The sequence below is a fragment of the Sciurus vulgaris genome (assembly GCF_902686455.1).
Source record: "Sciurus vulgaris genome assembly, chromosome: 1".
NCBI lineage: Eukaryota > Metazoa > Chordata > Mammalia > Rodentia > Sciuridae > Sciurus > Sciurus vulgaris.
Genome location: NC_136461.1, coordinates 77,279,912 through 77,306,391, shown reverse-complemented (window position 1 = coordinate 77,306,391; position 26,480 = coordinate 77,279,912). Strand labels below are relative to the sequence as shown.

Genomic DNA, 26,480 nt, shown 5'->3' with positions numbered 1-26,480 from the left:
ATCCAAAAAACACAGAATGTGCCATTTTTATTTTTAATAATTTTATTGGGAAAAATTTCTAACACATATGAGAAGCAAAAATTACAGCATGAGGATCCCCTACATGCCTTTTATCTAGCTCCAACTATGACCAACTCATGCCACACGTGTGCCCCATTTGTTGTTAAGTAAATCCTGAATGGACTGTTCCATCCACAATTATTTCAGTACTGCATACATCCTTTCCTGGGTACCTCTGTTCTAAATATTTCCCTTCTACTACTTTCTTTATCTTTCAAATTCTATCTCATCCTGCAAGGGTCATATCCTTTACTGTTGCCACTTCATTGCTATTCCTGCTGTTCTTAACTGGGGCACTCACAATGTGATTGGCCTGGAAAGCAGGGACCTCTGCTCGATTGCTGTACATACAGTGCAATAATTCATGCTTACTAACGAAGGAACTAATGGATAACAACTTGATTTTATAAAGTTTATTAAAATGTGGCAGAACAATTTAAACATAATGACCAAATAGGACAGGGTATGCAAACGATGTGATGGGATAAAAAGAACACTGAACAAAGAGCTCAAAGGCCTGACCTCTTGTCTTTCTCTTTACATGCCATTTGGGGTACATCATGTGGCTTCTCTGAGCACACTTGTAAAATAGAAATTAACTGCAGCCATTTCCCCTCACTAAATTGTCAGAATCAAATGTGATTATATATGTAAAGATGGTTTTGTAATTGATGTACACCATTACTCGTAAATGCAGAAATAGTTGGCCATATCACTGGACAACAAGGAATCCCATGGCTTTGGATACTAAATATATGAAGAGAATAAATTAAATCTCTCAACGGGGAAAAGGGGACTGTGATAGATAATACAGAGATCACATGGGATTCATGACCAACAAAATAAATCCACAAAAGTGTAAAAGCATACCCAGTATCTTTCTCAGACTCACAACAACTGAGCTATAATAACAGACAAACGGAGGGACCTTTAACAAGGGACGACAAAGGAAGCAATGTACATGTTCAGCTAAGAAGCAGGAAAAATTTTGTTATATTAAGTAAATAAATTGAAAGGCAAGGCAAAATTCAACTTGTGACTTTTTCCCCAAGTAAAATGACAGAATCATTGAATAACATGACTATAATTCTGTGTTTATGCTCTCCCAAGACATTCTTAAAGCCTTTCATTCCTCAACTTTGCATTCTGCTTTGCCAAACACAATCATTAACATCAAACTGCAAATGTCTAGTGTAATACATCAAATGCCACTTAAATTACAAAGGAATTATGAGGTCTCTTCTTCCTCCAGCAGAAAAGAGGATAGGAGAACTTACTGAGAATCTGTTTACAAACAGCACTGCCAGCTAAAGGACCACCCTGTGAGAGAGGTGCACAGGGTTAGCCTACCTAAAACAACTTCCTGGGATATTATTAACATTATTCTACATTTTCTTATAAGTAAATTAAAAACAACAGAGGTTGGGGAAAAGCTTAAATTTTATAAAACTGAATAATCTAGGCCAACATAGGAGAAAGGGTTTTTCCATTTTGGACCTTAATACAACTTAGGAATAGTTGATAAAAACAACAGCTGCTGAGCCTGGTAAATCCAAATGAGATTATTAGGTCAGAATCACAGAAATACACAGAGAACATTTCAAAATTCCCAGCATACTGACAATAAAGGACCAAAACAAAATCTCATTAAGGAAGGAAACACTTTGTTTAGAAAGAATTTTTTTCATGTAAGGCTCCATCATGTTAACATTGCTGAGAAGTTACTGGAGAGGAAAAATACAAAAGAATCAAAAGTGTACACTATACACTATGCAACAGTTTTCTTTCTCTAATCTCCTTCTCCTGGTTAGACACCATTGCCCACACCAGGTAACTATGTATCTCTACATCATTGTTATGGTTTAGATGTGATGTATCCCTCAAAAGCTCACTTGTGAGACAATGCAAGAAGGTTCGGAGAAATGACCAGGTTGTGAGAGCCTTAACTCAATCAGTAAATTAATCCCCTGATAGGGATTAACTGAGTGATAACTGAAGGCTATTAGGATGTGACTGGAGAAGGTGGGGCATTGGGGGCATAACTAGAGGGTATATATTTTGTATCTGGGAGTGGAGTCTCTCTCTGCTTTCTGATCATCATGTGAGTTGTTTCCCTCTGCCACACTCTTCTGCCACGATGTTCAGCCTCAACTTGAGCTCTGAGGAATGAAGCCTGTTGTCCATGGACTGAGACCTCTAAAACTGTGAGCCCTTAAATAAACTTTTCCTCCTCTACAATTGTTCTGGTGAGGTACTTTAGTCACTGTGTGAAAAAGTTGACTAAAAAAGAAATTGGTACTGAGAGTGGGGTTGCTGCTATGACTAACCTGATCATGTGGTTCAGAAGCTTTTTGAGCTTCTTAGAATTGGTGGGAGGAATTTTGAGATGAGCTAGAAATGCTTTAGGTTATTGTAACTGGAGCTTAATGACTGATTCTGTTGGGAGTTCAGAAGACCAGAACATCGATAGGACTCTGGACAGTGAAGACAGGACACAAGAGGGTTTAGAGGAAAAGGAGAACACTATTGGTCATTGGACTAGAGGTCATTCCTGTTAGGTTCTGGCCGAGAAGTTGTCTGCATTTTGCCCATGTCCTGAGACTTTCTGTGAGGCTGATTTTAAAAGCAAAGAACTTCTGGCAGAAGAAATTTCTAGGCCATGTAGCATTCAGGAGGTGGTATGGATATTGCTGGCAGCTTTTAGTCAACTTCATTGTTATAATCAGGAGCAGAAAGCAGAACAGAAAGATTTTGAACAACTTGGAATTTAAGGGTGGGAGTAAAACTGCAACTTTAAAAGACATTACCACCACTAAAGAAATCCTAAAGACTTTGCTCAGAGACAATAACAAAGATGGCTTGAGGGCATATCAGGAGCTGACAAGATCCTATCTTTCTTAGATTCAAGGGAGAAAAAGTGAAAATCCTCTTGAGACCAGTGGGGCACCCTTTTTGCACAAAGGGGTCTAGGAAGTTTTTTTAATATGCTCAGGTACCCAGTCATTCAGAGGCTGCTGTAGTCATGGTCCCTTGAGGTCTGGCTACTGCTTGAAATGGTGGCATAGATGGTGCTGGTTCTGCAAGACTGCAGGATGCTTGACTTAGGGGGTCATGGAGGCTTCCTCCAAGATTTCAAAGAAAGGTCAGGGAGGCCAGGAAAAGTGCAGCAGGGTCAGAGTCCCTGCAGGCACCCCCCCCCCCCCCGCCCCCAAGAAGTCAGTGTACAGATGTAAGGAGGAAGCTGCAGTGGAAACCCCTGAGATTAAGAAATGCCAGTAACATGGGACACTGTCCTAACATTGTCCTAGGAAATCTGCAGGAATTGAACAGAGAAGCCAACAGAGAGGCTACTTGGGCTGCAACCAACAATGCCACAGGAGTGGAGCTACACAGCCCTTTGGATAGAATATCACTATGCCATGTGTCTCAGATGCCAGAAGTGAAGCTACAGGAGTTGTTTGCCCAGCTGGATTTCAGTCTTGCGTTGGTCCTATCACTTCTTTTTATGTCCCTGTTTTTGTGTTTACTCTATACTTTATATATTGGATACTTGTAAATAGCTTTTTTTTTTTTTTAATAGGAGCTCACAAGGGGAGTTTGCCCCAAGTCTCAGAGGAGACTTTGGACTTGAACTCTTGGGTAAACTTGGAATTTTTGAGACTATGGGAATTCTTGGAAATGGACAAAATTGCATTGTGAGATGGTTTTGGGCTTTTGGGGGCCAGGGATGGAATGTTATGGTTTAGATGTGCAGTATATTCCAAAAGCTCACAAGTGAGACAATGTAAGAAGGTTCAGAGGAGAAATGACTGGATTGTGAGAGCCTTAACTCAATCAGTAAATTAATCCCCTGATAGGGATTAACTGAGTGATAACTGAAGGCTATTAGGATGTGGCTGGAGGAGGTGGGGCATTGGGGGCGTGGTATGGAGTATATATTTTCTATCTGGGAGTGGAGTCTCTGCTTTCTGATCATCATGTGAGCTGCTTCCCTCTGCCACACTTTCCTGCCACGTTGTTCAGCCTCAACTTGAGCCCTGAGGAATAGAGCCTGCAGTCAATGGACTGAGACCTCTGAAACTGTGAGCCCTTAAATAAACTCTTCCTCCTCTACAATTGTTCTGGTTAGGTCCTTTAGTCACAGCAGTGAAAAAGTTGACTAAAACAATCATAAACTTAGACATTTAAAACACCATGGCTTGTTTTTCAAAAATAAGATCATATTGTTAAAATAAAATTTCTGCTGTATAGATTGCTTTAAGAAAACTGCCAGAGTCATTGATGTTATCATCATGTACAAGTTTTAAGACTCCTAACAAATAAAGACTTGTAACCTTCTTTGAGGATTCTGAGTGCTCTTATCCATGGGGGATTGATTAGCATAAAAGATTTCCAGGTTATAGTCTATATAACTCAAGTATGCATGAAAATCTAAAGGACCTTAAGGTTTGTTCCCCTACCCCTGTTTCATTGCTGAACAAGGTTAAATTTCAGAGATTTCACTTCTCTGGCCTTAAGACAGCTACATTTCTTCCAGTGTGTCTGCAGTGTTCCTATTCAATCAACAACTATAAAAACCTAAATTTTCAATTTTAAGTACTTTCATTATACTTTAAAAGTAACAAAGAAAAAGTCAATGTAAGCCTCATTAGCTAAACTGAGAAATTACAAAACATCAGAAGTTAAAACAGGTAGAAATTTTTCTAATATTTCCTTTCTCTAATAGTTCTCTAGCCTCCTGGAAGATGAGCTGTCCTGCATAGAGGGATTTTCTGGTTTTAGCAGACTACCCATGCAAAACCAGAGTTGGTTTTTCACATAGAGAAAGCATGATTCCTCCCAAATCTCTTTTCATTTCCAGCTAAGACATTTACAAGCCCAGACTGAGGACCCACAGGCCCCAATAAGCGGCTGACATGAGGCTGAAGTAGTCAAATATGCTCAGCATATTACAACAATCATAGAACTGGTGCTTACCATGAGATAACCACATGTACGCATTCTATAAGTACTTAACTCATTTAATGCCATCAACAACCCAAAGGTTTTCTTCATTTTATAGATAAAGCAAATGAGAATTATATGACTTATCTAAGTTTATGCAACTAGTAAACTTGAAATAATAAAACTGGCATCAATGTGAATAATCCTCAAAGAAAACTTTGAAGGGGTAAAAAAGGCAGCTTAGCTGGATGGAATGAACAACAGACTAAATGTGCATGCATTTATTCAATGATTCACTCTGTAAAAAATTAGTGGTCATTACATGGTGATTGGCATTGGAGAATCAACAATGGTAAATTAAACAAATAACCTCACCAAAGAGCGGCTATCCTTTCCTCACAGAATTTAGACTGGTGATAGAAACAAAGATTGAGTGAATAGCAATTATTCAATTATTGTATTGCAATCATACATGTTACAGATGAAGGAGGGCAGGTAGAGAGACCATCTTGTAACCCTGGAGTTCAGAGAATTGCAGAGGCTGGGCCACTGTGAGGGCCACACCAAAGAATTCAAAACCTTGTTCTAAGAGATGAAACTCATCTCTAGGCCTCATCTAAAGGTGGGTAAAGGTTCAGCAAATAAAACTTAAATAAAACAGGAAGTCACAAAAGCAAGACACATTCAGGGCCAAGTGGTCTTTGTCTCATTCCATCTTCCTGGTATAAGAGCATGACCTTGGGTTAAGTTCAAGATCAAATGTTACCAGATTTTAACTCCTTTAAAGGCAAAATCCATGTGTCACATTAAAAAAAAAAAAAATTAAAGCACAAACAAATTACATAATGTTCAGAATCAAGAGAGCAGCTGTTAAAATGGTCAATAATATTTTATTCTTGGTATTATCAGTCCTTTCTGTTCTCATGAGTGTCTGAAGTTGGCTACTTCAGCTACGTGGTGTAGTAAAGAAGAGAATGAACTACTATTCTGCTGACCATCCTTTGCCTCAACTTCAGTCAGGTTACACAGTCTCTCAGAATGCTAGCTTCTGAATTGGTAAAAATAGAAATAATTCTACCTGGCCTATTTTCTATCTTCACATGGATGATAACATCAAAAGCCATGGAAACTACCTCCACCCAGGAGGTATCAGAGAATAGTAGTCCATGAAAGAGGAAACTCCTCACAAATACAACCTCTGTTCTCCCATCCTGAAACCTTTCTAGTGTCCCCAGTTTTCTAGCCTCCTGGAAGACAATGAGCTCCACAGAGGGATTACCTGGTTTCAGTACACCATGCCTGTGCTAAAGGAGATTTCAGCCTTCCTTCTTCCCAAAGAACAACCAGTATTTCTCCAAACCCTATTTCATTTCCAGTCAGAAAACATTTACTTTTATTAGCAATGGTATTTAAAGTTGTAGTAATGCAATGTATTCTCACTCTGGTAACCTGAGTACATAAGTGAGGATTTGGTAGAGAACCAAATCCATTCCTTCTCTAAAAAGGGACTTGAAAGTAAAAAGTTACAATTAAATTAGTAAAACATGAGCAAAAATAGTTTGACTTAATTGTCATAGGATAAAGGAAAGGAAATATTTAATCCAATGACATTTTTTTCCTCAAATTTCTTTTATATTATTCTCCCCTGCCCCATCTTATGGCCCTACTTGTATCCCAAGAGGATCTCCCTCACCTCCACCACATCCTTCATACTGCAATTGTTATAGTCCCTAACAAATGTGTCAAGACCTTCTGCTTCAAAACCTTCCTGGTGACTCCTGGCCCACTCCTTGTCAAGTCGTGTGCTGTTTATAGGACTAAAACTGCACCTCCGAGCCCACCCCAGGCAGAAGCTGAGCCAAAGTCAACATGGGTCCCAACTCCTATTCCTGTGCTCTCTCCTTCATTCATGCCACCAAGAGGAAAAGCCAACCTGGACAGGGAGGAACAAGCCACATTGGTATTTTTAAAACCCCAAGTGTAGCATTCATTCCAAGTATACTTCAAATCAGTGATACAGCCACTAAAGTAGATAATAAAATTGACAAATACAGGTTCATCAGGTACAAAGGAAGCCAAATGGATAAAGAAATAAGAATTTTGAGTTGGAAGTTCAGGACCTCATGACATAATATAATAGGCCTATGACTAAAGCAGCGTATTTAGGTCCAAAAATTTGATTTCTGAGCGACGACTTTATATTCTCAAATCTAGTTGTTATTTTAAATTGTATATGCCATCTAAACAGAAAAATAAAAGCAATATGAAATTTTAAAAATGATAAATTTAAAAATAATTATACAGAAAGTGGAACTCAGTAACTGGGATGTTTATTTAATATTTGGGTAGTTCATTAGGGATATCTAGGAATATGATAAAGAGGTAATATATGAAAGAATGAATATGTATGTAGAAGGTTAAACATTGTGGGCAATTCCTGTGTTTTATGGAAATCACTAATTTTCACAATATTTTATTGTTATTCCAAAACAAAATAAGCATGTATCAATTGACTACTTATTTTTTTAAAAATCCAATGGCTATGAGAAAATACTATAAGCTATTAGTAATCAGGATTGATTTTTATTAAATTAAAAGAAAATCACAAGGTTGGGGCTGTGGTTCAGTGGTAGAGTGCTTGCCTAGCATGTGTGAGGCACTGGGTTTGATTCTCAGCACCACAAATAAATAAATGAATAAAATAAAGGTCTATCAACATCTAAAACAATATTTTAAAGAAGAAAATCTACCACAAGTTAAGCACCTTGAAAAGGGGAACTTCTAAGTTGGCAAATCTTCTCTATGGAAAGATTTAAGTTGAATGATGCAAATGCAAGCAATAGAATTAATGATTGGTAGCTAGGCATGATGGCACAGGCATGTAATCCCAGTGATTTGGGAGGCTGAGGTAGGAGATCACAAGTTCAAAGCTAGCCTCAGCAATTTAAGGAGATCCAGTTTCAAAATCAAAAGAACTGGAGATGTAGCTCAGTGGTAAAATGCCCCTAGGGATCAATCCCCAGTACCTAAATAAATAAATAAATAAATGATTGATAAGCTCTAAAAAATATCCATATAAAATGCTTCAGCAGAAGCACTGATTCTTTGTAGTGTGTTGACTATTATTAAGGCACTAATTTTTCTATGACATCCTCATCATGTGTTCCCATTGATCTTTCTTCACCATCATGACACTCCTGGGTCTCAGAGAAAGGAGTGGTGAAGTGTAGGAAAATGGGAATAGTAGGACCCAAATCAGCCCATAGTTCCAGTGCCCCCTCCCTGTTAGGCTGGTCTAGTTCTGCCATCAATAAAGAATGCCTGAAAGAGCTAGATCCCTTTTCAGCATTATAAACCATGCAGGAGATGCTTACTACATCTGCTTTGTTCTCTATTTCTGTGCTGCCTATTACCATAGTAACAAGGCACACAGATGAAAAAGTAGGCTAGAAATACCAAAAAATGGGGGTGGGGAGAGGAACATAGGGGAAAGGGACTTTCACTGGTTGAGAGAAAAGGTAAGAATTTCTCCTATTAGAGTCATTAGTGTATTAAGGGGCAAACCTAACTTTAAAAAATGAGGTTTCTTTGCCTTTTTGAGAGCATCAAGAAATCAGTCTAAAAGCTCAATAAATAACAGTGTTTACAGGAGGCAGACTTGCTAGAATTTTGAGATTTTAAAATTAGAAGTATTTTACCAGAAAATCTTGAAGATGCGAATTAAAACCTTTGAACAGTAGCTACTTTGGGAAATCATGTTCTAATTCCACAGTGTGGAAGATTACTACTTAACAATTTGAGTTATTTTGTAGTACTAAAAGTTGAGACACCTTTAGGAAGTGTGGTTGGAAAGATAAGTTGCTACAATGAATGTTTTCCTGACAGTGACTATGTTTATCTTCTAAGTTGTATAAAATGTCTCCAGAGGAAATTACTGGGTAGGGGTGACTTTTGTTTCACCCTAAGGGAATCACTGCCTCTGTTGAAAGAGGGACAAAGCTTTCCGCATTTCTAGTCCTTCTGCTGTCTGTACAGAGACCTTGAAAATCACACCATTCCCTATCCATTTCTCAAAACCACGGAGTGCCAAAGTTTTAGCCGTGAGGGAAGAGAAATCTTCCCACTTCCAGATTCCCATTTCTTGGCTCTTATTCTTTCCTGCCATCAGTCTAGGATTTTGCTTATCATTTTCCAGGGCATTTGAAAACTTGGATGTTATTATGTGTTTCTGGGGTAGGAAATGGGAAAAGAGCCACCTAAACCATCCCCTACTTGGGGAGGTTTTACTCTACATGAAATGGTGCACATCTCAGGCTATTCAGGCTGCTACAGCAAAATGTCATAAATGGGGTAGTTTATAAACAACAAATGTTCATTTCTGACAGTCCTAGGACCTGGGAAGTCTACCTCGAGGCACTGTCAGATTTGGTGTTTGATGAGGACCCCCACCTTAGTGATTTCTACTGTTTCTTCAAGTGGAGGAGGAAGGGGCAAGTAAGTTCTTTTGGGTCTTACTATGATTTGGAAATGATCTGGGTGCTCCCCAAGGCCTCCATGTTAAAGGCTTGGTCCACAGTGTGGCAGTATTGGGAAGTGGTGGAACCTTTAACAGGTAGGGCCTGGTGGAGGTCATTAGGAGTGTGAGGTAGATCTTTTGCCATCCTCTGGTAGTTCAGAGAAAGCCTGGCACCTTCTGCTCTCTGCCTCCTGGCTAGAGTTGTGAACTTTTCTCTGCATGTTTTACCATCCACAGTAGAGCCAAAGCCTGTGCTAAGTTGTGTGGACTTTCAGCCATCAAAACAATGTACTAAACAAACCTCTTTTCTTTAGGAAAATACCTGCTTCAGGTATCTTATTGTAGTGAATGAAAACAGGCTAATACAAGCCTTTGTTTTATATGGCATCAGTATCATTCATGAGGACTCCACTTTCAAGAGCCAGTCACCTCCCCAAGGCCTCACCTTCAACACTATCACCTTGGAGGTTAAGGTTCCACCCATAAATCTTGGGAAAGACGCAGACATTCAGACCGTAACAAAGTGTAAAAAACAGGAGATGCTTTAGAGACTATAATTGTTTTAATTTCTGTCTAACAAAGGTCAGAGTCACTGACCCCATCCTTTACAGAAGGTAATGCTCTAGGCTACTTACAGATTTTAATGAACAGCGCAGTGGAAAACTGTGAGAATTCTGTCCCTGATTCAGTCACTATGTAGTCATGACACTGTGGACAGTTTTTACTTTGCTTTTCTTAACCTTAGTGTCTTATCAGTAAAAAGAAATGACAGAACTGGAACAGAGACGTGAATGTGGAGAGGGTTTCTAAGGATGATTTTAAGGCATGTTAAAACTATATGCACATTAAGACTATGAGTATATTCTGGAAAGGTCCTTAAGAATACCTAATAGAAAAATGTTAAAAATCAATACTCTGTTGGGTGTCTTCCACACACCATGACTTAAATCAACTTACCTGAATCAACCCACGCTGCTTTATTTTTCTTTATACTGTCTATTATATGACATTGTCCCTTGCATTTGCTCATTGTCTATCTTCCCTCCTCTAGGATATTCAGTGCACAAACAAAGGATTTTTTTCTGTTTCTTCATGTTGGATTTAGTCCCAGTACCTGGTGATGCCTGGCCCATATTGAGAGTTCAAAAACAAAAACAAAAACTATTGGATAAATTAAAAAAAAAAAAAATTCTATCAAATGAAATGTATCAGAACAAAGATGCAAATTTATTTACTTTTCTTTTTAAAAAGTCTGGGGTCTGCCATAAGCCATGCTTTCTACTAGGCATTTTACTTAATTTTTAAATTATTTCTTTCAGTCAAGTTTCCCAATCCTGAGAGCCTTTTATAAAATAATACATCTGTGAAAAGGAGTCAGGCACTATATTGTAGAAAAAAGCTGCTTTATCTGGATTTGAATGCAAGATTTGCAACTAAATGTGAGGTTTGATAAGAAAAGCTACATATCCCCTATGGAACTTGGATTCCACATTTGTATCATAGGAATATAATACTTGCTCCATTTCCTACAAGTCATGAGGAGGATAAGTAACTTTATTATGTTAGAAGTGACATGATGCAACAGACAGCATAGTATAGGTTCCCATCAAGTTTTCAGGAGAGACTTGCTGTTAGCTGTTGAGAGAAGGAAAGAGATCAGAAACAGCTGCACAGTGTCTTTTCATGCAGGGTCAGAGACTCCAGGAAAACCTGGAGTAACTGGGAGGTTCCCCCAAGAAAGGCTCTCAACTCAACAGGACAACAACCAGGTCAATTGCAAACTATGCTCAATCCCTCTCAGACTGCATTACTCCACTGAGAAAAATAAATGTCCCATCTAACCTGGAGCCAAACATTTTTACACGTTATAATTTATAAACTCCTTCTGGGAAGGAATTTGCATTCTTGATAAAATGCTAAGCACTTTTTCAAAAGTATTAATATTTGTTCGTAAGAAACCAGTTATCTGTTGACCCAGTTGACTATCAGTTAAGTATCTGGTGATTTTTAACCCAAGTTCTTTTTTGTATCTAATCTAATAGTATCAAATATGTACAGTATAATTTCTGGCTGTTCCAGGAGAGTATGTTCATATGTTCTTAAAATAGATGATGGTGACATATCACTTTGGTATCCATTGAGTATATTTAAAAGAGTGACAATCTACCCATGCTCTTTCCCTCCTGAATATCCTTGCCTACCAACAGGAAATTCTTAAATTGACATACAGGGGGTCTTTTACCCCTTAGAGTTGATAACTAGTTTGAGGAAGGTTATTTGTTTTGGCCTTCAAATGAGTGATCTTTAAATGAGAGTGTTTTGGGGGTATGTTGTAGTAGGAAGATGTACTTTAGTGGAACATGCTTTCAAACCATCAACTAACATTTGCCTAACAGCATCTCTTTTGAAATACCTGATGCCTGGTCTTTCTTTTTGTCCTTTCAAATGCACTATTTTCCCACATTACAAACCCTCACTTCTTAGAAACCCTCACTTCTTAGTAAGTTGGTTTAGGGTGCACTGCCTTGCAGTGTACAAATTTCAAAGGGTCATTTTGACAGACCCATAGGGTTATAGATGTTGAGAAAGTGAAAGACTTCCATGACAGAAAAGCAAATTCTTTTGGGAGTGAGAAGAAAGTTTCCATTTCTTTCCTTAAAGCAACAATGAAGGAGGACCTAATCAAGTTGTCAGTCAACATAACACTGAAAATCATTTTTTTCTGATCAATCACTAGATTGATTTCATTATGGTTTGAATGTAAGGTGTCCCCCAAAAGTTCATGTGAAGTCTTAGTCCCCAGTGCAGCAATGTTTAGAGGTGGAGATTTGAGGAAGTGATTGGATCCTGAGAGCTCTGACTTCATTGTTGGATTAATCCATGGAGGGATTCGTGGCTGAATGGACTATTGGAGGGTGGTGGAAACTGTAGGAGGTGGGTTGTAGTTGGAAGGAGTCAGTCCTTAGGGGCGTGCTGTTAGGAATTATATCTTGTAACTGGAGCTCTTTTCTTCGTTTCTTAGCTGCCTTGATGTGAGTAGATTTTCTCTACCATGCCCTTCTGCCATGATGTTCTGTCTTACCTCATGCTCAATCTCCTTTAAGTTGTTTTTCTTGGGTATTTTGTCACAGCAATGAAGCTGATTAATAGAGTATGGTCAGGAGTTTAAATAATGGAGTAGAATTTTGCTTTCTTCATTCCCTAAACTTATGTATGAGGCAAGATTTCTTAAGCACTTCAGTTTTTTGAAAAAGCCTTTGATTTGATTATGAAGTCTATCTTATTCTCACAATATTTACCTGTGCATAAATAAACTACGTTTAACTCCCTATATCTCAGTAAAGAGATGCTTTTCCAGTAAAATTTCACCTATGAGTAATAATCATCAAAATTTTAATATACTATATGTCATGGTCAGCTGTCTACTAGTAAAAATCATAATATAATCCAAAAAAAATTTTATTTACTATTTAGAGCTCTATTGTCATAAACACTTAAAAAATAAACTTTGTGCATGTGTGTGACAAGAGTATAAAAAGGTAATCAAGAAAAGACTTTCAAACAAAAGAATCTTATATTGGGATTAAGTTTTGAAGATGATGAATAAAATTAGTTCTGTGAACATAAAAGAACTATATAAATCTGATGATTTTTGTAGAAAACCTTGTGCTTTTTACATAGATGATGGTAGGTATCAAATCATTTTGACATTTAATTTAGTTTCCACTGGGTACATTTAAGAGTTATTTTTTTTTTAAATCAATATTTATATTATCAGAAATGCCACCTTTTATAACTATTTAAACTAATGATGAAAAACTTTAGCTATTAATTTTGAAAATCAGTACAGCACACAGCTTTTCACATCCTTTAAAGGGTAGTCAAAGGAAAATAGAGGCACTGTTTTAAACTACCTATAAGCCAAGAGCTAACTGTCTAAAATTCTGACTTCTAATGGAAAGACAAAGAATTATTTCAGAAAAGGGCAAAAGCTGCCCCAAACATCCCTTCCAAGTTGCTAAATCTGGAACTCCGAGCCCAGTAAATGTTCAAGGAAAACTATCTCACTGACAAGTATTTTGGCCATTCAATTGATACCTATTAACAGCAGGTATAATATATCTTATTCTAATCTTCAAGGGGATATTCTTTCATGTCTTGGTCAAATAGGAGTCAAAAGTATTGAAAAGTATGTTATTGAAATGAAGCCCTGGAGTAGGTAACATATATGCTGAATTTCATTCCCTAATCCTCTCTTGATATCCACTTATTGCATGTCTACAGTATATCAGTCTGAGGCTCAATCCAGAAAGCCCAGCAGATGAACAAAATACATTTTTTATCTTGAAGGAACACCTAGTAGGATATGGAGGTGTTCTCTGGCATAGGCTCAAGGACTAGGGAACTGGCTCGAGGTAGCACAGAGGCAGGAGTGAGGGGCTCTGGGGAGGGTAGGCAGAAGGCAGATATCAGAAATGGGCTTTCAGAAGAGGGATAGATGCTTGAACTGTCTTGAAAGATGGGCACAGGTTTGTCAAGAGGATCCAGATAAAGGGAAGGAATAAAGCCTGGGATTGGCTACCTAGAACCTTCTTCCTTGTACTGCAAATAGTTCAGGATAGCTGAGTATGGGGGTATAATTGTATTCACGGTGCATGCACTGGGGATTCTGAAATGACAAAGTAGCAAAAGGTGAAAGTGAAGAGTCGTAGAAGCCATTTGGAGTCTTTATTATATGACAGACTACTGCACTTGGACTTGCTCCTTGTAGCAAAGGGTGGCATTAGCATGAGGTTTGCCTTTTAGAAAGATTACTGCAGTGTGGACAACAAATGTGTGGTTGGGGAAGGAAGATGGGCAAGACTACAAACTAAACTATCAGCTAAAAGACAAATATTCATGCTCCCAGAAAAGATTCATGCAGCAAAAAAGAGGCTATAGAGGAAGGTGGTGATGGGAGGACCCGAGGGATGTGGCTCTAGACCCAACAGTTACCAACAGTATAAGCAAGGGTGTAGAAGAGAATGAGGCAAGGAAAAGACCAGGGTGGGCTAGTTCTAGGTTTCTCTGGGTTAGATAATTGAGTAAATAGAATTGCTACTTGCAAAAAACAAAACAAAACAAAACAAAACAAAAACTAAAACAAAAAAACAGTACCACCAGGAGAAAAGCAAGTTATGGAGAAACAATGATATAGCTCTTTCTCAGATGTTTAAATTTGGTGTATCAAGAAAACTATCTGTATTTAAAGTTTGCCAGTTGAGCACACATACATTGTAAGAGAATTCAATTATTCCTAAATTATGTAGCTCTTTTCACAGTATCATACTGCAAAGTTATAGATTAGATACACTTATTTTAAAGGTGGCCCCAAACATGAAGTGCTTCCTTTGAAACAGTATGATAAACTATCAGGCCCCCGCCTGGGGGCAGGCTTATCTCATGTCTTAGCTCATTTTAAACCACATTCCTCATTTATTCTGTGAAGTAGGTAGCACTGGTATTAATACCCCCATTTTATGCCCTATGGGGTAAAATTACTTGCACCCTATTACATGCAGCAGTTTGTAAGCCTGCTGCAGAGCAGGTCAACGAAAGAGACCAAGTCCTTACTTTCATAGGACTTACGTGCTGGTGGAGGTGAGGAGAAATGAACATAAAAAGGGAGCAAAGCTTACATTCAGGAATGAGAGACTGATGGTGACAGGTGAAGATGTGGTTAAATTACCCTACATGGCCAGGAAAGGTACTGTTGAGATCACACTGGAGTGGGCACTTCATGAAGGAGAAGGAAGCAGTAAACACATGTTAAAGAGAAGAACTTTCCAGGCAGAGGGAACTGCATCTGAGAAGCCCCCAGGTAGGAGCAAGCTTGATGCACCATTGTGGGAAGAATTCCAAATGCTGGGACAAATGCAGAGCAAGAAGTCCAAGTTACAAGGGTACTCCTGGGAGGGTGAAGATGAAAGACTTCTGGCATCTTAGGGCAGCACTGCCGCAGCATAAGTTCCCTTGGGGTAACCTGTGAGACCGGCCACTGTGCACAACATGGTGCCTCTGAGAAACTGCATTATGACTCACAAATGCTTTTGGAAGACAAGTCACAGCTCAGTTGAGGACTGCCTATTTCGGTATTGAAATGGGGCCAGGAACAAACTCATTTAGTTTTGCCTAGAGAGATGAACTTTAAAAATCTTTAGATGAATGGAATTCACCTTAAATGCATCTACTCTGATCAAGAACTAACCTGTAGTCCAAGGGCTGATGGCTGTGCCCCTGAGGTTCAGTCAGGCCATTCCACCGTTGGTGGAAGACATGGAAGAAAGCTTCCTCCAAGGCTGTAACAGGGTTTAGAGAGGTAACATTTCCCCACAGGTTCTCCCATAAGCTGAACAGGGTGAGGGGAAATGACACCCCCTGCTAATGTACCTGCCAATGGTACTCCCTTGCCAAGCCAAGTTCTTATTTACACACACACACACAGCCACAGAGGGATTGGGTGTTGGGGCTCCACACTAGCCCTGAGATGGACAGCTGATCCTCTGGAAAACACTGCCCATACCTCCCACCCTGGGGACATTTTCCATTGCTGCTTATGGGCTACCTATTCTGCAAACTGCCTCTTAACAGTTTTTCCCTGTCTGGCTACATTGTTTCAAATATATTTGTGAAGGGTGATGCAAATCAACTGCTTGGCCCTCTCTGAAAAGGTTTCAGCTTAAAACTCCCTTTCTCAGATGTATCTGTTTGCTGCCTTTCTCAGAGGTATCGGTATATTAAGTTTGTCAGTGTAGCACAGAAAACATTGTAAGAGAATTAAATCATTCCTGAGTTATATAGCCCTTTCACAGTCCCACTTGCAAAATGATATATTGTATACACTTATTTTAAAGGTGGCTCCAAACTTTATGAATGCTTCCTTTGGAATAGTGCTGTAAACCTGCAGGTCCCTGCCTGGGGACGGCTCATCTCATGTCTAAGTTCCTTTATTTAAAACTCCTCATTAAGTTACTGCAGTCACTGGCCTATATTTTGTTCCTAAGTCATCATTTGCATATGCTTTGACAGCACCTGTTTGTCTCTTTCCTAACTTTCACAATGGCAATTTTCATGTGTTTGTGGTGATAAATTCACTTTTCCCCCTCAATATCTTGCAGACTCCTTGAGGGTAGCGACCATATATTCTTGCTTACTGTTGCAACTCTAGAACTTAGCGTAGTGTCTGGCACACAGTAGGTGTTTAATAAATAACTGCTAAAAATACTATGAAACATACTCAACAGTGGTAATGTTTAGTTTCTGAGAGTAGGTCAGTCAAAAATCATTCAAATCAGAGAGGAGGAAAGTGAAAGCTTGGCTATTCTTTTTATCAAGAGATATGGAAAATTTTGCTACTATTTGGATTACAAACATTTTAGAGATAATTCTAAAAAGTTTGACTGGAAAGTAAAGAACATTCATTTGGATATGCACAAAGATGACCAATTTTAAAATGCAATTAAAAAAATTAGTAAGAGTTAATTTTTTAAAAAGTTTTGCCCAGGTTAGACCAAAATAAAAGAAAAGCAACCATTTATTTTATCAGGCATGGTTTTAAGCAGTCTATATACATTTTATATCCCCCATTTAATCCCATCTCAGTTTACAGATAAGGAGACTGACAGTGGAAGAAACTAGGTTGCATATTGAGTAAGTGACAGAGCCAGGATTTGCCTCTAGGTCTATTTTATTTCACAAGACATGTTTTTAATTTAAGTCATGTTTTTAAGCTAAGAAATAAATGCTAACATTGAATGATGATGTGTTATTCCCTATCACTCAAACACTCCATCTCCCTTCCATGACAAGGTATAATCCTGTAATCTGGAATCATCACCAATTGGGGTAAATGCCCAAATATTTAAAATAGGTTTCAATGTCAATGATGTTTCATCAGGGAAACAAGATAATCATGAAAAATGAATGCGAGGAATATGAACTGGTATTATGTGTTAGTCAGCTTTTTGTTACTGAGACCAAAGTACCTGACTCGGTAAAGGAAAAGTTTATTTGGGGCTCACAGCTTCAGAGGTTCAGTCCATGGTCAGCTGACTCATTGCTCTGGGCCTGAGGTGAAGTAGAATATCAAGGCAGAAGGGTGTGATGGAGGAAAGCTGCTTAGCTGATGGCATCTAGGAAGCAGATGGAGCAAGAAAGGAGCGAGGGACAAGATAGAGTCCAAGGGCATCCCTTACCCACAAGCCTTACTTCCTCCAGCCATGCCCCACCTGCCTACAGTTGCCACCCAGTAGTCCATTCAAATTACTAATCTATCAAATGGAATAAGCCAGCGATGAGGTTACAGTTCCCATAATTTAATCATTCCACTCTGAACATTACTTCATTGTCTAACTCATGAGTCCTTTGAGATGCCTCAAGTCAAGAAAAGAGATTTAGAATAATTGTGGTGTTTGAATACCCCAACATTCATTTTCCCTTTTTTATTCTAAGCATGTGACTTCCACCCCATGTTTTGAGCCTAGGAATAGACTGTATGGATAAAGGACAATATTTCCTAGACTGTGATCCAGGAAGTGAGATCAGACACTAAGTGCTGAACAATGAAACATAACAAGGTTATGATGGTTTTTAGGAAATTTCCTTAAGAGACCATAGGTTCTTGCCTTTTCCCTCCTCTTCCCTTTCTTATTTCCTTCTTTTGCTACTGATAACTTAGAAATGATGGCTAAAGCTTCATCTTGGACCATGAGGTTGGGGAACCTCATATTATATATGGAAGAGCCAATAAAAGAGAGTAAGAATTAGGACACATATCTAGATCATCTGTTTATAACTTTTAATGTGAAAGAGAAACACTCATCACTTGGATTAAGCCATTGTTCTCTGTGGTCTTGGTAACTGGTAGTTAATGTTAACTAATCCAGCAACTCACCCAAAGTGATGACAGAGTTCTAATGAAAACTGATTAGTCTGCAAAGTTCATGTTCTTAGGAAAAGCCCAAAGAACTCCTGTTTCTAAATTAGATTTATTGGGCTGGGGAGACAGCTCAGCTGGTAGAGTGCGTGCCTTGCAAGCACAAGGCCCTGAGTTCGATCCCAAAAATAATTAAATAAATAAATAAATAAATTAGATTTATTAAAAAGAACAAGTATTTTGAAATGCTGAAAAGAATTTGATAGAAGAAAATAAGGAAAGTTTGAATATGCTCTCAATTTTGCATATGTGAGAAAGAATCAAAAGGAACATGCTACTTGGTATTAAAGAATTTGGTCTCTATCAGAGATGGTTAGAGAAAACTCTCAGTCACCTGCATGGAGCTGGAAACAGAAGAAAAAGAGAAGCTGTTCATTGGCAGTTTCCATTAAAGTACTACTGAAGAAGAGTGGGCATTGCAGAAGGAAGCTGTGGAAACGAACACAGGATGAGACAGACAAGAATTACAAAGGACTCCGAAACTGAAGAAGTAGGAGATGAAGTTCAAATATACACAGCCTGGAAAGGGACAAGCAGATTCATGTGACCCATATCAAAGACAGTGTAAAGGCCAAAAAGCCAAAAGGGAAAGGTCAAGGTTAGAGCCCTGACAACTCATTTTTTATTCATTTCCTTTACTCTGTTCACAATAGCATTGAAGGAGTAAATTTAAATTGTGTTGGAACTGAGTAGAATCCTAAATGAAAGAAAGTCATAGAACAGGGAGTTTATTACTACCCTTTTGTTCAATTTCTAAATGAACAACAGCGATAGGAATTTAGGAGAAAGATTCAGCGATTGGAGTTAGGCCTGATTTTATTAAAAATCAATTTTAATGATCCAGAAAAAGTAAAATATAGATTATAATGTCTTCCAAAGGGATTAGTTCACACCCCAGCAGAAACTAAGTCGCAAAAAAGTCATGTAGGAAGTTTAGAGAATACAGTTGAGAAATAAAATGAAAGAAGGAAATAGCAATGAAGGAAAAGTCAACAACATGAAAAAAGACATGACACAAATTAGAAGGCACTTTACAATTGATTAAATAAATTCTCCACTGTGCTTTGGCTTCCAAAATTCTTTTCAGGTGGTCACAAACTGAAGTTGTTTGCTGGTACATCCAGTACTCTGAGAGTGGGCACAGCAGTGAGGGACATATTATACCAAAGGCAATACAGACCATTCCACCGAGAGGGGAGTAACATGACATAATTGGAATGTATTAGTTTCTGATAATATCAGTGCATACTAGAAGAAAGCTGGGAAGGAGAAATAACAATAAAATTTGAAAATTCAACTTGAGAGACACTAAATGAAAATCAGGCACTGGATTAAATAGGATTGTACAGAAAAGAGGAACATACCTATTTGAACATTTTTAAAAACTTGCTTATAAGTAAAACTTTTGTTAAGTAAGAATCTTCTAAATTTTAAAATATTTCCCCCTTCAACTTCAAAAACAAAAACTGACCCCTACCAGAAAAAAATGGCTCCTACCAGAACATACCAACATAGATTAGTCCAAAAACTCTGGGCAACCCAGTATTCTTTTAAAATTGTATTGATTAGGGCCTTTTATTTTAATTAATATTGGTGTTTTCATTCTGTGGATTAAATTAAATTTAAACAGTAATGGAGAACAGTGTAGGAGTAGGGAAGAAGCTTTAAAAAAGCAAATCTTATCTAGTCAAATGAAATCTCTCAAAATATGAAAATGTACATGTGGGAACACCTTTCCAGTGAAAGAAAATCAGAAAAAAAACAGTAAACAGACAGTAAACTTAATTCTAACCCACAGGTTAAAAAAAAAAAAAAATTGGAAGTGGTTATAAGACAAGTGCCATGACTCAACTGTGCACTCAATGACAGATTTACCCACTCCACTCCCTGAACCAAGGGCCCTCTTTGTAGCTTAGAGCAGTATCAAACATGTTAGGTCTTATAATCTTAAATCACACAAGCCTAATTACCTAGGGAATTAGCTGTCATTTTACATTCTCTTCAAGAGTGGAGCTGCTGACTAGGAAAGCCAGGGGCCAAGGAAAGTCACCTTGGCGTCCACAACTCAGACCATTTTGGGTTCTCAGGAGGTGTAACCTGTGCACAGACGGGTACTAGAATTGTTAATTAACTATACTGTTCTTTTCTGTATTTCAGCTGTACACAGACTTAGGAGACAGCAGTTTGGTAAAGACACATGCCACTTAATGGTTAGTAGTAGAAGTAGTAGTCAGTTGAAGTGCTGGGGACTGAACACAGGGCCTTGCCCATGCTAAGCATGGTGCTCTACCACTGTATACACCCAGCCCCTAATTCTTTTTAATATATGCTGAATAAATTACGTATTTTAAGTTGGTTACATATCTACATTTTAAAATTTTCATGCAAATACATTTTTACAGTGGAGGGGTGTGTGTGTGTGTGTGTGTGTGTGTGTGTGTGTGTGTGTTTAGGCAGGGTGGATGTATTCAAGAAAATCCATACATTATTTTTTGTTTTTAAATTTAGGTTTGTCCTTTTTTTTGGGATGTCGTGGGGGAGGCGCACAGGCGGTGGAATAATATTGGGAGCCTTTCTGACTACAGAGAAAAGTCTTCCATAAATGTCATCTGACTAAAGGCAACCTATGGACTTTCGGAAGTCAATTGAGGACGCAGATTAATGAGTCAATTCAGCCTCCCCCCTTCTGCTCTCTCAGCACCTGCTCAACTACAGCTCAGGAGGAAGAAACTCTGAACCTCTCTCCTAATGGGCATCAGTTGTCCCCTACTCCCTCAAACGGAAGAATCACCAATATCACCAAATTACAGACGAATACTGAGTATCCAAGAGCATAAAATGTTTGCCAACAAGCACCGCCAAGGCAGGGGCATGTGAGAACAACCAAATGTAGACCCCTTCAGGGAGTTTCGCTCATTTGGGGCGAGACCCCAGCCTGGGAAAGGACAACCCTTTCCCTTGGCGCGCCGACGACACACACCCAGGTGCAGCGCCGAAGTGCTGGGGCAAAGAGTGAACCTCCCTGGAGCGACTGCCCACTCCTCTTGCCCCAAATGACCCCAGCATCCAGGAGAGATCCTTTCAGGGGTCCCGCTCCCCTCGCTTTCAGAGGCAAGGGAGCAGTGAAGACCCCACTCATTTCTCGGGTCGCGCCACCTGCCCACAGCCCCGCTTGCAGGTGAGGCGTGGACAGGTAATCGCACCTGCTAAGGCTACCCCACCTGCTGCGTCCCTTTACCATGCCCTCCTCCACCACCTGGGTCGACTCGGCTCCTCCTTCTATAGCCCGGGTGTTACGCTTCGACCTACCTGCGAGACTCCAGCCCCGGGCGCCGGCGCTCTCCGCAGAGTGCGCCCCGCGCCTCCTCGGGCGCGCCGGCGGCGGCCCTGCGCCCGCACTTTCCGGGCTGCCCGGGGCTGCGGACTCAGCGGGAAGCCCCGGCGCTGCCTGGCTAGCCGCCTCCGACCGGCTCCATTGTGACGCGGCGCGTTCCGCCGGCCAATGGGCGCACGGAGGCGCGAACCGCTGACTAAGTTCGCGGGCGGAGGAGGAGGGGACGGGGCGGAGGCACGGAGGAGGCAGGGTGGAGGCGGCGGCGGCGGCCGTGGCTGTGGCAGTGGCAGTGGCAGTGGCAGTGGCAGCGGCGGCGGAGGAGGAGGAGGAAGAGGAGGAAGAGGAGGCAGAGGCGGCAGAGGCTGCGGCCGCTTGGGTAGTGGCTCCTGCTGTGAATTTTTCAGTTGCCTGGGCCCGAGTGCTTCCCCGGCTTTGGTATTGCGGGGGCCGGTGACTCACCCTAGCTGCTGGAAACAAAGCGCAGCTGCCATCTCCCCGCACGCGCCATGTGGCGGCCCCGGCCCCCTTGCTCAGCCTCGAGTCCGCAGGCAACGGGGCACAGCCACACGTTTCGCTGCAGAGCTGAAAAGAACGGGGCTGTATTCCAGAAGCTGGAGGGAGAGGGGCTTAGGGCTGTCCCTTAGGCGCGCCACGCCAAGAGACTCTAGTAGTACGGTGTGTGTCGGGCCCGCCTTCTCACGTGTGCACCCCTGAGTAACTTGTTATTTACATAACGCGTGTTGGGCCCTGAGGGGGAGGTCGGGTGCAGCTAGACAGGAGCCTTGATCTTAAAGCATGGAAATAAGTCCCTAGTCGGTTCTTGGGTCCCTGCCCGCTTGGAAAGGTTGCAGGGCAGAGCGCCTGGGAGGAAGGGTTTCCACGTGTACCAAACTAAGAGGCTTAATTAAGTTAGATTCTGGGCCTCACCGTCAACTTCTTTCCAGTGTTCTTTCCTCGGGATGAGAAAAGGACAACATGGTAGAGGGACCACCCCTATACCCATAACCGGTATTTTACTACTATCTATCTAGAGCCCCATCCGCTTCCTTTATAGTTTAGTGGCCTTCGATTTGAAGAATAACAATGTATCTTTAAAAATTCAGGGGATTTTTAATATTGTTATCTCACTCTACTCTCTATTCTTTTTAACCCAGACTGCCCAGACTATGATTTTCAGCACAATAAAATTAGGCAAGGTTTATATCTTAGTTGCTATGGTGATCACATCTCTATTTAAAAAAGAAAATGTACAAGGATCTCCCAAAGGAATAAATTGAAAACAAAAAACAGCATTTAGACCATCTGATCAGTTTGTGTAAGTGGGATAAGAACATGCTCTACTGAGTTATCTGACTGAGTTGTGTCCCACAGAGATGAACTACAATTTGAACCACTCTGAAAGGTAGTAAGAAGGCCATTTTTGTGTTACTCCTCTGTTCTTTCCTTGTCTACCCTATTCTAGGTTAGCAACTGTCTTTTTCCTGAATCTTGGCGCAAACCCTGAAAGAACATACCTTCATTTGGTCACTCAACAAGTTTTCATGGAGTTGTGTGTATGAGAGACTATATACACAAATCTGTCAGTCTAATTTAGATTTGGGTGTGATCCTCAAACTGTTAACCACCTGGAGAAAAAAATACATATTTACAATTATAAAACAAGGGAAAAAGTGTCGGATACAGATTGTAAAATCACAGCATTAAAACTTGAAAACATCAGATTTTGCATCTATATCTTTAAATGTTTAGTGAGGGATATTCTTTCCCCTTCTAAATCCATGATAATTCATTCTTCTATCACAGACATATAATTACTTGTGTAAGTTGGGGAGTTACTTAGCCTATTTGGAGTCAGTTCCTTCGAATATACAATAAGAGATTATGAAGTACATGATCTGTTCCAATGACAATATGACTGAAAAGTGGCTATTATGCTTGCTAACCCAAGTTATCATAGTAGGCAGTTGAAGTGACCAAGTTCATTCGAATTATACTAGCTTTGTATAAACTTCAAATATGTAGCTTTAAATGTGATTTTCATTATTTTATTTTAGTTTTCATTAACAAAATTACCTTCTATGATAACAACATTTATTACTGACACTGCAGATAAGACTTCTGAATTTGCGATGCTGCATTCAGGAATACCCTTCTGAAATTTGAGCATCAAATAGCTGTTTCTCGTTTCTTCTTTTTATGATATGTTGTATAAGCTCCTGCTTGTATTACAGTGAAGAGCAATAACCTCAAACTTTTAAAAATACAAAGCATGTAATCTGAGTCCATCAAAAAAGCATATTTGGGAACCAGAAATTTTTGGCAACCAAGGATAAATTTTGTAGTGAGAATGTAATATTTGACGGTTTGACTTCTTATGTCTGTGCCCAGGTTTCCCATTACATTGTAATCTCTTTGAAAACAGGACATGTGGATCCTTGGAATATGTTCAGTCCTTACAAGAGTATCTGAGATTCTCCTAGGGACTCTGATCAATTTATTTTGGTAAACAAAATTCCCAAAAGATTCAGATGCTATTTCCATACTCGTTTGTCCAAGTCTAAAATAGTCATTAAAATTAGCGATAAAAATTGCACCATGGATACCTAGTGAGTGGTAGACATGATGGGCAGTACCCAGGGAGCTAAAACTTGGTCCCTGTCCTTGGAATCCCACAACTTAAATGAACACAGAAAACAAGTGCTTCTTGTGGTTAGTGAGACAGAACAGTGAGAAAGGGAGTAGCCAGAGAAAGCCTATGAAGGGAGGGAAATTCTAAGTTTTGGGGGAAGAGATGGTTTGAGGAAGATCCTATCCTATACTTTTGACTTATCTGCCCCAAATATTGTCTTAAAATGACAATCTACCTGCAGGGTTCTTTTTGGCAAACTGAGAATTTGGGGAAGAAACCTAAGTAAAATTACTCTGCTTTCTTCAGTATCTCAAGAATACTTGGGTGGTAGGGTCTTCACTTTCATGTGATAAATGAGAGGAGTGGAAACAGCTAATGCCCTCAGTTCCCCTACACGATGACACCTGTAAAGTCACCCGGGATAGAAATGAAATGATTACTGCATTTGTAATTTTGTAGCTGAATTCCATGACCCACAAGAAGTGAGCACCTAACACCTGGGATTGGCAAGTCTCTTCTGGGTGGATTCCCTGGAAAAAAAAGAAAAAAGTCTTTGAGTGACATCAGTATTAAGCTCTGCTGCATGTGGCTGCCTTGATAAGAATTTAGTTTTCTCTTAATCTTGAGAAATGTTTATAATTAGTAGGAGACAGAATATTAACAGTTCTTTTCCATTTCTGAATTCTACAAATTCTTTAAAATGAAAACTCCCATTTTTCTTTTGAAACTAAACACTGAATGTCCACAAATTATATAAGAAAGCTAGAAATCTGACAGAGGTGAGGGAGAATACCAAGATAAATAGAATAATTCATTTTTTTAAAGCTATAGTACTCTGGTAGGGAAAGTATATTCAGTGTGCATACAGCATCCTAAAGTGGTCGTGAGGTTGGATGGCACTATAAGCTTGAGGGAGGACTGTACTGAACATAGGTCTGAGAAAGTTTAGCTGACTTCAGGGTTCTCAGTTGAAATATTACTCAAATAATTATATATATTAATTTTAAATCTTGTCTCAGCCTCATGGTTCAATGTTCATATTTTTACTGTGTCAGGTCAGAAAAGGAGCAGAAGTTAAGACTTTTGCATTCCCAGCAAGTTTTGCAGATTCCCCAGGTTCACCTGTGTATGACTGAGCACATTGTCATTGATGAAGAATTTTTGTTTATTTTTGATTAAAGAGGTCACCATATTTTTCTGACTTTTTCCATCTCTTGGTTACAGTGGTTTAAAATGGGTTTTTCTTGGGCCTGAGGTGAATTCCGAGAATGATCCCTGGGAATAAGCTCAATGATGAGAATTCTGCAATAGGCAGGACAAACTGGATACTGCACATGTGTTTGGAATAAGGTGGCTAGAACTAGAAGTCCAGATGCAACTGTGCAAGTCAGGTTGTACACTTCTGTGTGAGTTGATCCCCTATCGTGGTCCGAGCCTGAAATAGTCACAGCTACTCTGTTCTCACCACCCACTGTGCTGAGTACCCCATCTGCTTCTTTCTTAGCAGGTCAGTGCTGTGAAGGTGACCCTCCTTTGAGTCCTTTCCCTTAAGAGAAAATATCAGTTCCTGAAGTAGGATGCCTGACATCCTCAGTTGATCTGTCTTCTGGGAATTTGTCCAAATATTTCTTTGAAAGTTTCCCATGCATCCCATTTAAAGAAAACAGCCTGTCATCTGGGTCACATATTGGAATCCACCACAGAGCAGTCAGGCAGTGGTTGCCTCTTGTCCTTTTCTTATCCATAAAAAGGAGGTGACTTCTAAGAAAATATGTGCAAGTGAAGCCAGGCTTAAAGCCCAGAATCGAAGAAGCACTGGTGCTCCTGTGCTCCGTGGCTGCAAATAGCCCTGAGGAATCCTGCCAGTGACTGCAACAGGACTTGCTGGCATCCCTGCCAGGTGTCACTTTGTTCCTCAAATCTTGAAATCTGGGCAAGAGTTTTCCTGGTGCCATGAAAGTCACTGTCCTCTGAAGTTCCTTATAGTGAACCCTTCTGTCTCTCGAGTTTGCAGTATCCCTGT

The 26,480-nt window shown here is 39.8% G+C and overlaps 2 long non-coding RNA genes across 3 annotated transcripts in view; one reads left to right on the top strand and one right to left on the bottom strand.

Moving 5' to 3' along the window:
• The window catches only part of LOC306668257, a 52,904-nt gene extending 30,918 nt beyond the window's left edge, over nt 1-21,986 (bottom strand). The window contains exon 1 of one of the 2 annotated variants that reach the window (XR_013765793.1): nt 21,804-21,986. This is a non-coding gene — a long non-coding RNA (uncharacterized lncRNA). Of the gene's footprint in view, nt 1-9,965; nt 10,488-21,803 lie in introns of those variants that run through there. The other variant, XR_013765794.1, reaches the window with a different exon arrangement.
• A 160-nt stretch (nt 21,987-22,146) lies between these two features.
• Nucleotides 22,147-25,380, top strand: LOC306654781. Its single transcript, XR_013762058.1, has 3 exons — nt 22,147-22,204; nt 22,773-22,836; nt 23,291-25,380. It is a non-coding gene; the product is annotated as an uncharacterized lncRNA (long non-coding RNA).
• Nucleotides 25,381-26,480: the final 1,100 nt, after the last annotated feature.